This window comes from Chiloscyllium plagiosum, chromosome 17, assembly GCF_004010195.1.
Source record: "Chiloscyllium plagiosum isolate BGI_BamShark_2017 chromosome 17, ASM401019v2, whole genome shotgun sequence".
NCBI classification, from domain to species: domain Eukaryota; kingdom Metazoa; phylum Chordata; class Chondrichthyes; order Orectolobiformes; family Hemiscylliidae; genus Chiloscyllium; species Chiloscyllium plagiosum.
The window spans coordinates 58943326-58956581 of NC_057726.1; the positions used below are offsets into that span (position 1 = coordinate 58943326).

The following is a 13256-nucleotide window of genomic DNA, read 5'->3' on the forward strand; positions in this document are numbered from 1 at the left end:
GTACCTTGAAACATTTAGTTAGATCATGTCTGATCTTAATATCAACTTCATTTACCCACTTTAGTTCTTAATAGACTTGTATAACAAAATCTATCAATGTGGTTTTGAAATTTTCAATTGTCTCTTCACCTCAACAGCTTTTTTGGGAAAGCATTCAAGATTTCCATATGACTTATGCTTCCTGACAGCTTTCTGTATGGTTTAGCTTTAAGCCTAAGGTCAAATCTCCTTGTGATAGATTCTATTCAATCAACTTAATTAATCACCTTCCACACACAAAACAAACCCTGAACTTTCCATACTCAAGAGAATAAAAGCCTTGTCCTCATATTTTAACCCTTTTAGTCGCTGTATTAAAAATGTCATCTCATCTCAAATCCAGACCGACCTTTCCCACAATTCCTTGTTTGGATTCCTCCCCATCAGAAACAAAAGTAGGTCATTTGACACTTCAAACCTGTACCACCGATCAATACGGTCATGATTAATCTCGTTGTGGTCTTCACTTTCCTGTCTGCATCTTATAAACTTTGACTCCTTTATCTATCAAAAATCTTTTTAACTGAACCTTGAATAAATTCAAAGGCACAGCCTCTTCTACCTTTTGAAGAAGAAATTTTCATGCATAGATTTATAAATTAGGAGCAGGCGTTGACCACTCAGCATCTTGAGCCTGCTCCTCCACTCAATAAGATCATAGCTGATATGATCACTCCATTTTGTCACCTTTCCCTAATAACCATTCACTACTTTGCTTAGCATGAATCTATCTACCCTTACCTTTAAAAGTGTTCAAGCACTCTGTTTCCACCATCTTTTGAGGAAGACAGTTCCAAAAATTTATTGCCCTCTGTGAGAAAAGTTTTCTTCTTAACTGTTTTAAATGTTCAATTCCTTATTTTTAAACAGTGATCCCTAGTTCTAGTTCACCCAGAAGTGGAAAAAAAATCTATATCTATCAAAATCCCATGGGATCTTATACATTTCAACCAAGTTGCCTAAAGTTCAGTGGGTACATGTCTAGACCCTACTACACTGTATACTCTCTCACACACATGCACACTCTTGCATGCTCTCACAGACCCTCGCTCTTAGACATGCTCTCTCTCAGACACACACACTCCTGAGGTGCACACACAAACACACTCTCACATGCACTCACTCAGATCTCTTCCACACACACTCTCTCTCCCTCACATGTAAGTCTATGGGTGAATTTGCATTTGCAGAATATTGCAGATACATTTTATTTTGTTCAAAAAGCACACAATCTGCAGGCAATCAATGCAGGCAGTCAATCCATGTAACATTTTATAAATTCCTACTTTGGAAATAGAACCAATCTCACTCAAGATTGGGATACAGACAGACTCTAACCTCATACCTTTAAGGCATTGTCTGAGCTGAGATGCCACCTTTTTTTATAAAACCATAAATTATCTCAAGAATGTGATTTGAAAGAAGTTCTGGGATTTACACATTAATGAACCGAAACCTGAACCCATTCTAAAAGATGAAAGACTTAGCAGCAACCTAGGTTTGTTCAACATATCATATCATTAGCATGCATGACACTGTGATCTTTTGCTATAAAAGCTGTGTCTTACGATCTTGCTCCACCGCTACCTGATGAAGGAGCAGCATTCCAAAAGCTAGTACTTCCAAATAAACCTATTGGACTATAACCTGGTGTGTGATTTTTAAACTTTGTCCACCCCAGTCCATCACCAGCAACTCCACATCATAAGCTTTCTTCACAAGACAACCTTCCATTCCTGGTGTAAGACTAGTAATAATCGTCTCTGAACTGCCTCCAATGCATTCCTATACTTTTTTTAAATAAGGAGATTAATATTCTAGAGTATGCACCAATGCTTTGTACATCTGAAGCATAAACTCCCTAGTTCTGTGTTCAATTTCCTTCACAATAAATTATAACATTCCATTAATTTGCCTAACTACTTGCTTTACTTTCATCCAACCTTTTGCGATTTATACACTAGGGCACAGGAGTTCTTTGCATTTCAGAACCCTGCAATTTCTCACCACTAAAACAATGTTCTCCTTTTTTATTCTTTTAGCCAAAATGGACAATTTTACATTTTCCCACACTGTACTCCATTTGCCACATCTTTGCTCATTCACTTAACCTATCTACTTTTGTTGGCATCTTGCGTCCTCTTCACAACTTATTTTTTTACCTATCTTTGTGTCATCAGCAAATTTAGTAACCAAACCTTTGGCCTCTTCATCCAAATCATGTAAATAAAAAGGCCCTGGCACTGATCTGTGTGGCACGCCACACATTACGAATTGCCAACCAGCAAAATGATCCATTTATGCCTACAATGTGCTTTCTGCAAGCCAACCATTTTTCTATACCTATACTATGAGGTTTTATTTTCACAGCAACCTTTGATGTGGCACCTTCTCATACATCTTCTAGAAATCTAAATACAGTACATCCACATCACACATTGCTTTCTAAAAATCATGTTTCTAAAAACTTTGCCACATCATCTTGAACATATCTAAGTGCTCTGCTATGTTATCTTTAGTAATAATTTCTAACATGTTTCTTATGACAGGTGTTAAGCTACTGGTCTGTACTTTCCTGTTTTCTGTCTGCCTTCATTTTTGAATAAGCAGTTACGTTTGCTTACTTTACAAGCAAAAGGAACTTCCACTAAATCTAGGGAATTTTGAAAAATTAAAATCAACATGTTAACTATCTCACCAGCCACTTCTTTAAGACCCTAATATCCAATTTTTCTCTTCTTATTGCTAAACTAGAGAACAGTTTGCTCACTCACTTGACTGGTTTACATCCCGAGACAACTCCCTAAATAAAAGCAAAATACTAAAGGATGCCAGAAATCTAAACAAAAACCACAAAGAATGCTGGAGAAATTCAGCAGGTCTGGCAGCAAAGAAGAGAAACAGAGTTAACATTTTGAGTCTGACATGATTCTTCAGATTTCACTTGTGAGTGGTGACTACTAGAAGCATGTAAAGACCACTTTTTTTGGACTGTAGACAAAATATCAGAAAAAATACTGCTTTAAATTGAGGAAACCACATAAGAAAATGTTTGTCATTTTAAAAACAACTTACTGCAACACATTGTCAATTGTACCTACGCCTTTGCCTAAGTCAAGCTGTGAACAAGAATTTTACATAGAATGTGTGTATAGGACAATTTGCCCGGAGACAGAGACAGTCTTTTGATTGGAAGAAGTTGTTGTGGACTCGGGAGGGCTCGGCATAGTAAAAACCAATTGATCTGTTTCTGGGCCGGTAGCTGCAGCAATGGGTGTGACCAACACAGCAGAAATATCCAGCCTACAAAGAGAAAACATCTATCTCTCATTTCTGCATAAGTTGTTTTGTTTTTGCAAATCCATTGTTGTAAGGAAAGGGAAAAGTCACCAGAGACGCAGGAAGGATCTATCCTCAACCAGTGACTGATAGTTTGAAAAATTGATGTATCTGCAAGGCCTCCAACCCCTCCATTTCTTCCTCTCCTGCTTACCCAACCAGTACCCTTCCATTGACACATTCATTTGATTGGCTGAACTGGCCCTAACCCTCAACAATTTCTCCTTCGAATTCTCCCACTTCCTACAGACCAAAAGGGGTAGCCATGGGCACCTGCATGGGCCCCAGCTATGCCTGCCTCTTTGTTGGGTATGTGGAACAGTCCATCTTCTGCAGTTACACCAGCAACATTCTCCACCTTCTACTACCCTACATCGATAACTGTATTGGCACCATTTCGTGCTCCCTGAGGAGGTTGAACAGTTCATTAACTTCCACTCTGACCTCAAGTTCACCTGGACCATCTCGGACACCTCCCTCTCCTTTCTGGACCTCTCCATCTCCATTTCCTGTGACTGTCTCAACACGGACATCTACTTCAAACCCACCGACTCTCACAGCTACCTGGACTACACCTTCTCCCACCACCCCACTCCTGTAAAAATGCTATTACATACTCCTAATTCATGTGCCTCTGCTGCATCTGCTTCCAGGATTATTAATTCCACTCCAAAACACCTCAGATGGCCTCCTACTTCAAGCACTACAATTTTTCCTCTCACATAGTCAACAATGCCCTCCAGCAGATCTCCACCACTTCCTGCATCTCGGTCCTTGAACCCCACCCCTCCAAGTGCAACAAGCACGGATCCCCCTTCCACCCACCAATCTCCAAATACAATGCATCATCCTCTGCCATTTCCACCACTTACAGTCAGACCCCACTACCAGAGATATATTTCCCTCCCCACCACTTTTAGCATTCCGAGGAGATCATTCCCTCCACCGCTCCCTCATTAGGTCTACACCCCCCACCAACCAACCCTCCCCTCCCAGTATCTTCCCTTGCCACTGCAAGAGATGTAAAATCTGTGGCCGTGCTTCCCCTCTCACCTCCATCCAAGGCCTCAAAGGATCCTCCCACAACTGGTAGAAATCTTCCTGCACATCCAAACACCTACTGACTCTGTTGCTCTCAATGTGATTTCCTTTACATTGGGGAGACAGGACATCAACTTGCGGAACATTTCAGAGAACATCTCTGGGACACAGACACCAAACAACCCTATCACCCTGTGGCTGACCACTTCAACTCCCTCTCCCACTCCAGCAAAGACATGCAAGTCCTGGGCCTCCTCCATTGCCAAATCCTAGCCACCCAATGACTGGAAGAAGAAAACCTCATCTTCCGCCTTGGGACCCTCCAGTCACTGGAATCAATGCCAAATTCACCAGTTTCCTCATTTCCCCTCCCCGCACCTTATCCCAGATCCAACCCTCCAACTTGGCACTGCCCTCCTTCCTTCCCACCTATCTGCTCTACCCTCCACTCCAATCTATCACCTTCATCTATCTATCGCATTCCTAGCTACCTTCCCCCCATCCTCACTCCTTCCCATTTATCTCTCAGCCCCCTTGGGTCCCTAACACATTTGTGATGAAGAGCTTACGCTTGAAACATTGACTCTCCTGCTCCTCAGATGCTGCCTGACCTGCTGCGCATTTCCAGTGCCACACGTTTTGACTCTGATCTCCAGTGCTCACTTTCTCCAAGAACCTATGTCTACTCTGAAAACATTAAAGGATTCTGATGGCAACATCTTTTCAGGAAAAGAGTTCCAAAGACTCATTGAAAGAGTCTTTTTTTTCTCTTATGACCCTCTGAAGAGAAAAAAAAGTCTCCTAATCTCAGTTTCAAATGAATGATCCCTGATTTTTAAACAGTGATACCTGGTTCTAATTCTCCCATAAGAGGAAATATCCTTTCCACATCTATCCTGTGAAGACTCTTCAGGATTTGATATGTTTCAATCAAGTCATCTCTTATTCTTTTGAACTGCAGTGGATTCAAGCCTAACCTGCCCAACATTTCCTCATAAGTCCATCCATCCATTCCAGAAATAACTTTGCATGATATCTGTACCTGGATCTCTAATTCTTTCTGCCCTCCCATTGTTCCTAGCCTCTCGCCATTTAGAAACTGCTCTTAAATCAATAGTGGACAGTTTCACACTTCACTGCATTGTTAATTCCAAATTCAATTTAAGTTTGCAACTCCAAATTTGACAGGGCTTACAATTTCCTAATTGAATAAATTTCTCATTCTTCTGTATATAATTCATCCTTCTAATTTGGCAAGCCAGATTTTGTAGTAATAACAATAATGAAAATAACAGCATTTGTCTTTGTTACCCTTATGAAAATGAAAGCAATGTCTTGAGCCTGCACACACACAGTTCAATTGGAAATCCAAGTCAGCAATGAGCTGAGTTGTGTCACCACTAATTACAAATCCGAGCAAATGGATGTCTAGATTTCAAATTCAGTAGGTGTACAGGATCTTCACCAAATTATTGTACAGAATCCTAATTCAATGAGTGACCTTTGGTGACTCCAGAGATACATACTTGGTCCTATTTTTTATTCATAATTTCACATTGAATTGAGTTAGCTTTATTATCACATGTACTCACACGAGTACAGTGAAAAGTTTACACATTGTCACTTCTGGCACCATCTTGGGTACAAAGGTACCTTGGCACAGATTGTTAAGGACAAATTCTTAGGAAAAAAATTAGAAAAGTAAAGAAATAAACAGTCCGGTACTATAGACCTTCACACCAGTTTAGGTATAAGAGTACAAAATCATAGGAATAAATTAGAAAAATAAAGAAATATAATAACAGAATTACTGTCCTTCGAATGCAGTCCATGCCAACACCTAGCCTCCAAACCGCGCCTGGCATTGCCTTCAGTCTATGCTTGCCCTTGCTTCTAGACAATGCTGGGTTTCAATTCAAGGCTCTCAAGACTAGGAGTGCTGGGAATCCGCTTTGGATTTACTTTCAGGCCAGAAGTCAACGCTGAGGCTGCGATTCCCCAAAGACTTCACTGGAGGGTCAAGGACGGGAAGTAAAGAGAAAGCAAGAAATAAAACACAAGAAGAGGGAAAAAAACGAAAAGAAACAGACAGAGTGGACAAGCCTCTATGATTATCATACTGTTTATCTGATATCCAGTGCTGAAGTAACATAACTTCTCCACTTAAATATTGGGGAAACTGAAGCTATCTTCCTTGCCCCCCCCCCCAGAAAAATCTCCATTCCCTAGTGACTGACTTCAATACTTTTCCTGGGAACTATCTCAGACTGTACCACACTACCCGTAATCTTGGTGTCATGAAAATGAACGTCTGATCATATACCTGCTCCACCATCAAGACTGCTTATTTCCACCTTCATAACATTGTCCAACTCTGCTCTTGTCTGAGTTTATAGGCTGTTGAAATCTTCACCCGTTCCATTGTTACCTCTGGAGTTGACTATTTCAACTCACTATTGGCTACTCTCTATAAACTGGAAGTATCCAAACCTCTAATGCTCATGACTTATCTCATACAAAGTCCAGTTCAAATATCTCTCCTGTGCTCATTGAGTTCCATTAGCTGCAGTTTAAGGAACATGGAAAAAACATAGAAACATTGAAGATCGGAGCACAACGATGCAGTTTGGCCCTTTGAGTCTGCTTCATCATTCAACATGGTCATGGTTATCATTCTGGTACTCTGTTCCTGCTTTCTCTGTGCCCTTTGATCCCTTTAGCCATAAGAACTGTATCTAGCTCCTTGAAAGCATTCAATGTTTTGGCCTCAACTGCCCAATGGCATGATTTCTAAATGCTCAACCTCATTTTATTTCCCTCATTGCTTTGTTGTTCTCTGACCTCCTCCAGCTCCAAGGTCCTCTGAGATACTTGTAGTCCTCTAACTTTGATCTTTTGAGCAAGCCTAATTTTAGTTACTCCACCACTACATTGTAAGTTCTTCAATTCCCTTCCTAAACCTTTCCACATCTCATCGTCCTTTAACAAGTTTCCTAAAACCTACCTCCATAATCAAGTTTTTGATCATTTATCTAATATTCCCTATCTGTCTTGGTGTCATATTTTGCTCATAATGCAGTAAAGCACCTTGGAACTTTTGATTATGTTAACAATGTTACATTAATATAAGTTGTTGTGGTATTGACCTGCTGCTATGACATCTCATGATGTCCAGAGTCAATGTTAAAGACTCCTGAAGCAATTCCCTCCCAACCATGTAGCAGCCATCTCAACTGGCTAGATGCCAGAATAAGCTAGACCCAGGGATGGTGGTGAAAGTATGATCAATAGTAACTTGCAAAAGGGACTGGGATAAATACTTGAAGGGGAAAACTTAAGATTTTGAGGGAATTCTTGAAGAGGTGCCAAAGTTGATTGATGAGGGAAGGGATGTAGATGTTATATATGTGGACTTCAGTAAAGCGTTTGATAAGGTTCCCCACGGTAGCCTGATGAAGAAGATGAAGTCGCATGTGTTCTAGCTAGATGGATAGAGAACTGGTTGGGCAATAGGAGACAGTAGTAGTGGAAGGGAGCTTCTCAAAATGGAGACCTGTGACCAGTTGTGTTCCACAGGGATCCATGCTGGGACCACTGTTATTTGTGATAAACATAAATGATTTGGAAGAAGGTGTAGGTTGCCTCATTAGTAAATTTGCAGATGACACTAAGATTAAAAATCACACAACACCAGGTTATAGTCCAACAGGTTTAATTGGAAGCACACTAGCTTTCGGAGCGACGCTCCTTCATCACCTGACTATAACCTTGTGTTGTGTGATTTTTAACTTTGTACACCCCAGTCCAACACCGGCATCTCCGAATCATGACACTAAGATTGGTGGAGTAGCAGATAGTGAAGGGGACTGTCAGAGAATGCAGCAGAATATAGATAGATTGGAGAGTTGGGCATTGAAATGACAGATGGAATTCAATCCAGACAAATGCAAGGTGATGCATTTTGGAAGATCCAATTCAAAAGCGAACTGTACAGGAAATGGAAAAGTCCTGGGGAAAACTGATGTACAGAGAGACCTGGGTGTTCAGTTCTATTGTTTCCTGCAGGTGGCAACGCAGGTCAGTAGAGTGGTCAAGATGGCATACAGCATGCTTTCCTTCATCTGACGGGGTATTGAGTACAAGAGTTGTCAGGTCATGTTACAGTTGTATAAGACTTTGGTTCGGCCACATTTGGAATATAGCGTACAGTTCTGGTCACCACATTACCAAAAGGATGTGGATGCTTTGGAGAGGGTGCAGAGGAGGTTCACCAGGATGTTGCCTGGTATGGAGGGTGTCAGCTATGAGGAAGGGTTGAGTAGATTAGGATTATTTTGCTGATGTCTCTATCACGTGTTGACTGGAAAGGCATCAGAAACAGTTGTGCAGTAGTATGGGCCGAGTGCACATTTTGGCAGAAACTTTGCAGCAACTGTATAATGATAGGATGGGAGTGTGGAATGGGAACTGTGAGGCAGCACCTACCACTGTCACAGGATGTCAAAGGTAATTTACAGTCATTGGAATACTTTTGGAGTGTAGTCACTGTTGTAATGCAGGAATTGTGACAAAGACTTGTGCATAGTAAGCTCCCATAAAACAATAATGGAATAAACAACGATATCATCTGCAATTGGTGTTGTGAAATAAACATTGGTCAGAATAAATGCTCCCACTAAGTTACCTATGTTATGCGTGGCCTGTTTGTTTTGCATTGTTTGGCAGCCTATGCTTAAGGGACCACTTCTTATACACACCCTTTTTGTCCACTGTAGGGTAATCACTCCCACATAACTTCGAGGAAATGTTGACCACTATACTGTGAAACACTCTCCTGTTGTTTTTCAAAGAGTACTTCGAGTCTGATCTGCCTTTCTGAGAGAGAGGATGAAGCCTTAGTTTAATGTCGCACCTGAGAGATAGTGACCCTGACAGGATTGCACAGGACAATGTTAACCCAAACCTTTGGAATGTGGCTAGAACCAATTTTCTGACTTAGAAGTAAGAGAGTGGTATCACCATGTATGACACCTTACAGAGGTCAATGTATGTGGCTTCATAAACAAGAATATTTGAGACAGCTTACTTGAGAAGGTGAAAGATGGCAATGAAAGATCCTCAGCTCACCTCATTCAAAATGTGTCCAGTCTCTGCACACACTCTCTTGCTCTTTAGACTGCAAGCAACATACTCTGTCCACATAATGTCCAACCAACCCAGCTCAAACACCTCAATCTTCCAACCCCAACAATTCTAATACTCTTCCATTATCTCTGCTCAGTAACCTCACGACCCACAATGCAAACATAGCCACGACTGTTACTCATGTAATACTCGCAAGTAAGGCAAGCTCAGAAATGGAATATTACCTGCACCTGCAGTTGTCGGTGTCTGACCACAGCATAATTTCCACGTCCCTGAAATGATCACGGAAATCTTCAAACTGTGCAAGCAAAAACCAGCAGAATTTTCAGTGTGAAAACAAATCAGAGGTTCTTTTCTGAATCTTAGTAGGTGCTGATATTGTCCATTTTTGTAAACGACATCCTCTTGAAGTGGTGCCAGTAATTGTTGATTAATATTCTGCATTGAACATGCATAATTACCAAGTTGTACGTAGAAATACCTGATCTGAAATACTACAAGTGTCAGTAGAGTGATCTTGCAGGAGACTGGAAGTTATTTCTAATCATATCTTGCCTGGAAATACTGTTACCATCGTGAACAGAAAGCTGTTTTGAGAACGGATGTACTTGCTTTACTTTTCATTTCCTGCTTGCTAAGAGACAGGCACAGTGCTGTTACCGCACAACCCACACAGGGTTGAACATGTACCTGCCCTACACCCACTGCAGACCTCAGCTCAGCATTTTCAGTCACCACTGTAAATACCACCACAAGGAAGTGGCAGCATGTAGCCTGCTAAAATGGCCAGCTCCAGAGAAACAAGCTGCTGATAATCAGGAACAACTGGTGGGTTATCAGGCAGTGAAATAACTCTACGATCAATCTGATTGATAAATTAAAATAAACTGTGTCATGCACAATATTCTATGATCTTAACAACAGCATATTCTTCACTTTGGGAAGAATAACAGAAAGATGGGGTACTGGGCTAATGGTCGGATACTTGGTAGTGTGGATGAGCAGAGGGATCTTGGTGTCCATGTACACAGATCTCTGAAAGTTGCCACCCAGGTAAATAGTGCGGTGAGGAAGGCATATGGCGTACTGGCTTTTATTGGTAGAGGAATTGAGTTCCGGAGTCCTGAGGTCATGATGCAGTTGTATAAAACTCTGGTGCGGCCGCATCTGGAATATTGTGGTATGGAGTCAGCTATTACGAGGGGGCATAGCTTTAAATTAAGGGGGGGTAGATATAGGACTGAAGTTGGGGTAGGTTCTTCACTCAGCGAGTCGTAAGTTCATGGAATGCCTTGCCAGTAGCAGTGGTGGACTCTCCCTCTTTATGGGCATTTAAGCGGGCATTGGATAGGCATATGGAGGATAGTGGTCTCGTGTAGGTTAGGTGGGCTTGGATCGGCGCAACATCGAGGGCCAAAGGGCCTGTACTGCGCTGTATTCTTCTATGTTCTATGTTCTATAAATAAGCCATTAATAAGACAGCTTGGATCCCGTGTTCTTCCTCTTTCTCTCCCTTCTTGAAGACATTGACTCCTTGTTGGAACTTGATTGTACAGATATTGCCTATCCCCTTGATTATTTAGTATAAGTGAATTTAACAATGAGCTTTTCAGCAAACAGGAGCATCATAGCGAAGCCTGACCTAACTCCATCTTGGCATACATCTTTTTATTGGGGATCGCAAGTTAACAATGAGGCATAAGGTGATAGTGGAATTGAAGTTTGTTGTTCAAGGTAATGATTCTGAATGAGTTAATGCTGACTCTACATTATGCTCCACTTAATCTGATAATGCCAGCTGGTCTTGTCTAAGGAAAAATATTATAGCACCTAAAAGACGACTGACTAATAATCCCAAGTTTACCAATAATCTTAGTAAAAATGTCTATCACATCAATTAACTTGTATCTCATTGCTATCATTGTGATAAACTTCATCTTGTTTAAGAAAAGAACCTCTTCTCATTGTACTATTTAGTACTTTTCTTCTCCCACATGAGACCAAGCAGGGCCTGTGGCCAATCAGAAAAAGGGATGGCCAAGCTCGTGTTGGCAATGCTTAGAATTGCATGCTAAAATGATATGGTAAGCAGCAATGTGGATTGGAATTTAGTTTAACTATGTAGATCAAATTCCAGCAAATCCAGAAGACATTTCCAGTTAAAGCTTTAACAGCAACTTCGGCAGATAGTCTGCAGCACAAGAAATTGAACAATTATGTAGACTGCAGGAAACAAACTCATAGCAAGTTTCAACCAGGCAGAAATTACAGTCAAGGGAAAAAGCACTTCAGATCTGGTAAGAGAAGCACATAAGCAACTGTGAACTAAAAGCTAAATGGACCCACGCAGGTATTTACAGATTGCAATGGTACCTATGAAGAGTAGAAATAGTCTAAATTGGAGAGAGCAAAAACACATTGGAGCAAAAAGACATTGGAGCAAAGTTTAATGCCCTATTTGAGAGCAAAGTAAAAATACCTGGTGAGCAAGGGGAAAACTTAAAGAAAAGTGAAGTTATAGGCTGAAAAGCCTTGAGATAAAAGAAAAGAAGACATCCATGTCACACCAATCAAGTAAATATCATTCTTTGTCCACTGTAACTCCCACAATAACTGCACTGTCATTGTGATTTATTGTATACCAATCAAACGATTGGCCACCATGCCTTCTCTCTCATTTGACTTGCAGGTACCAGGGGATGTCTCCAACCCCCACACAGAAGTGGCTAATGACACATGATGCAGGCATGAGTTTGCTGTACAGCAAAGTATATGCCCCTTTGACTGAAGACACCTAATCAGCAAGGCAAGCTGCTTGTTGTGTGATTGCACTAACTGGAACAACATGGCAAAGCAAGGCAGAGATCCTGTGAGCATCCAGGTAGACGATAGGTGAGTGAGTACAAAGAGAACAATTCAGCAGCCTTGAGATGTAGCCTGGTCCAATCCACGAACTGAGTGTCTGTCTGTGCGCTTTCAGTATCCTTGCAACAGTCTTCCCTTGACAGTTGCAGGGTAACATGAATTGCGGGTCTGCACACTTTAAGTGTTCTACAAGTTGATTGGAAAGGTGCCAAGACAATCGTGAGGGGCAAGCAAAAGCCAGATGCCAATGTTCATGGATGCTGGGTGTGGGTAGCTGATGTCTGTGGATTGTGCCTTGAGATGCTGTGTGTTACTGAGGGAACTTCTTCACAGCCAGCAGCAAGGTCCTCGCTCTGACTTCCATTATGAAAAATCTCAACACCTAGCTTGTCAGTATAAATTTGTTAGATATGAAGCTCAATATTATTGACGCAAGTTGTACCATTAATAGGGCATTAAGCAAGCTATAATCCTCCTTAAAGAGCAACTCGCCACTGCCTAGTGAGAAACTCACCTTGCTTAAAACATACAGTGAGTTGCTCCTAACATCAAAGTAGGCCTTGCTGGACTCCTTGCAAAATTGTTTCACACATCTAGCCCATCTAGAACTAAGGGACATAGTCTGAGAATTAGGGCCAGATCATTCAGGTGAGATATTAGGAAGCACTTCTGCACACAAATTATGGTAGATGTTTGGCACACTTTTCCACAAATGGCAGTGGATGCTCAATCAGTTGTTAATGTTAAATCTGAGATAGATTAATTTTTATTAAGCAAGGTTGTTAAAGGATATGAGCCAAAGGCAGGTGTGTGGAGTTAACCTAGAG

General features: G+C 41.2%; 1 protein-coding gene across 5 annotated transcripts in view; it reads right to left on the reverse strand.

The window, feature by feature from the left end:
• smpd3 (sphingomyelin phosphodiesterase 3) overlaps window positions 1-13256 on the reverse strand; it is a 285032-nt gene that overhangs the window by 112706 nt on the left and 159070 nt on the right. The window contains exon 3 of one of the 5 annotated variants that reach the window (XM_043707229.1): window positions 9789-10002. The exons of 3 other annotated variants lie outside the window; for them this stretch is intronic. The gene's annotated coding sequence lies outside the window, so the exon portion shown is untranslated. Of the gene's footprint in view, window positions 1-9788; window positions 10138-13256 lie in introns of those variants that run through there. One more of the 5 variants, XM_043707228.1, reaches the window with a different exon arrangement.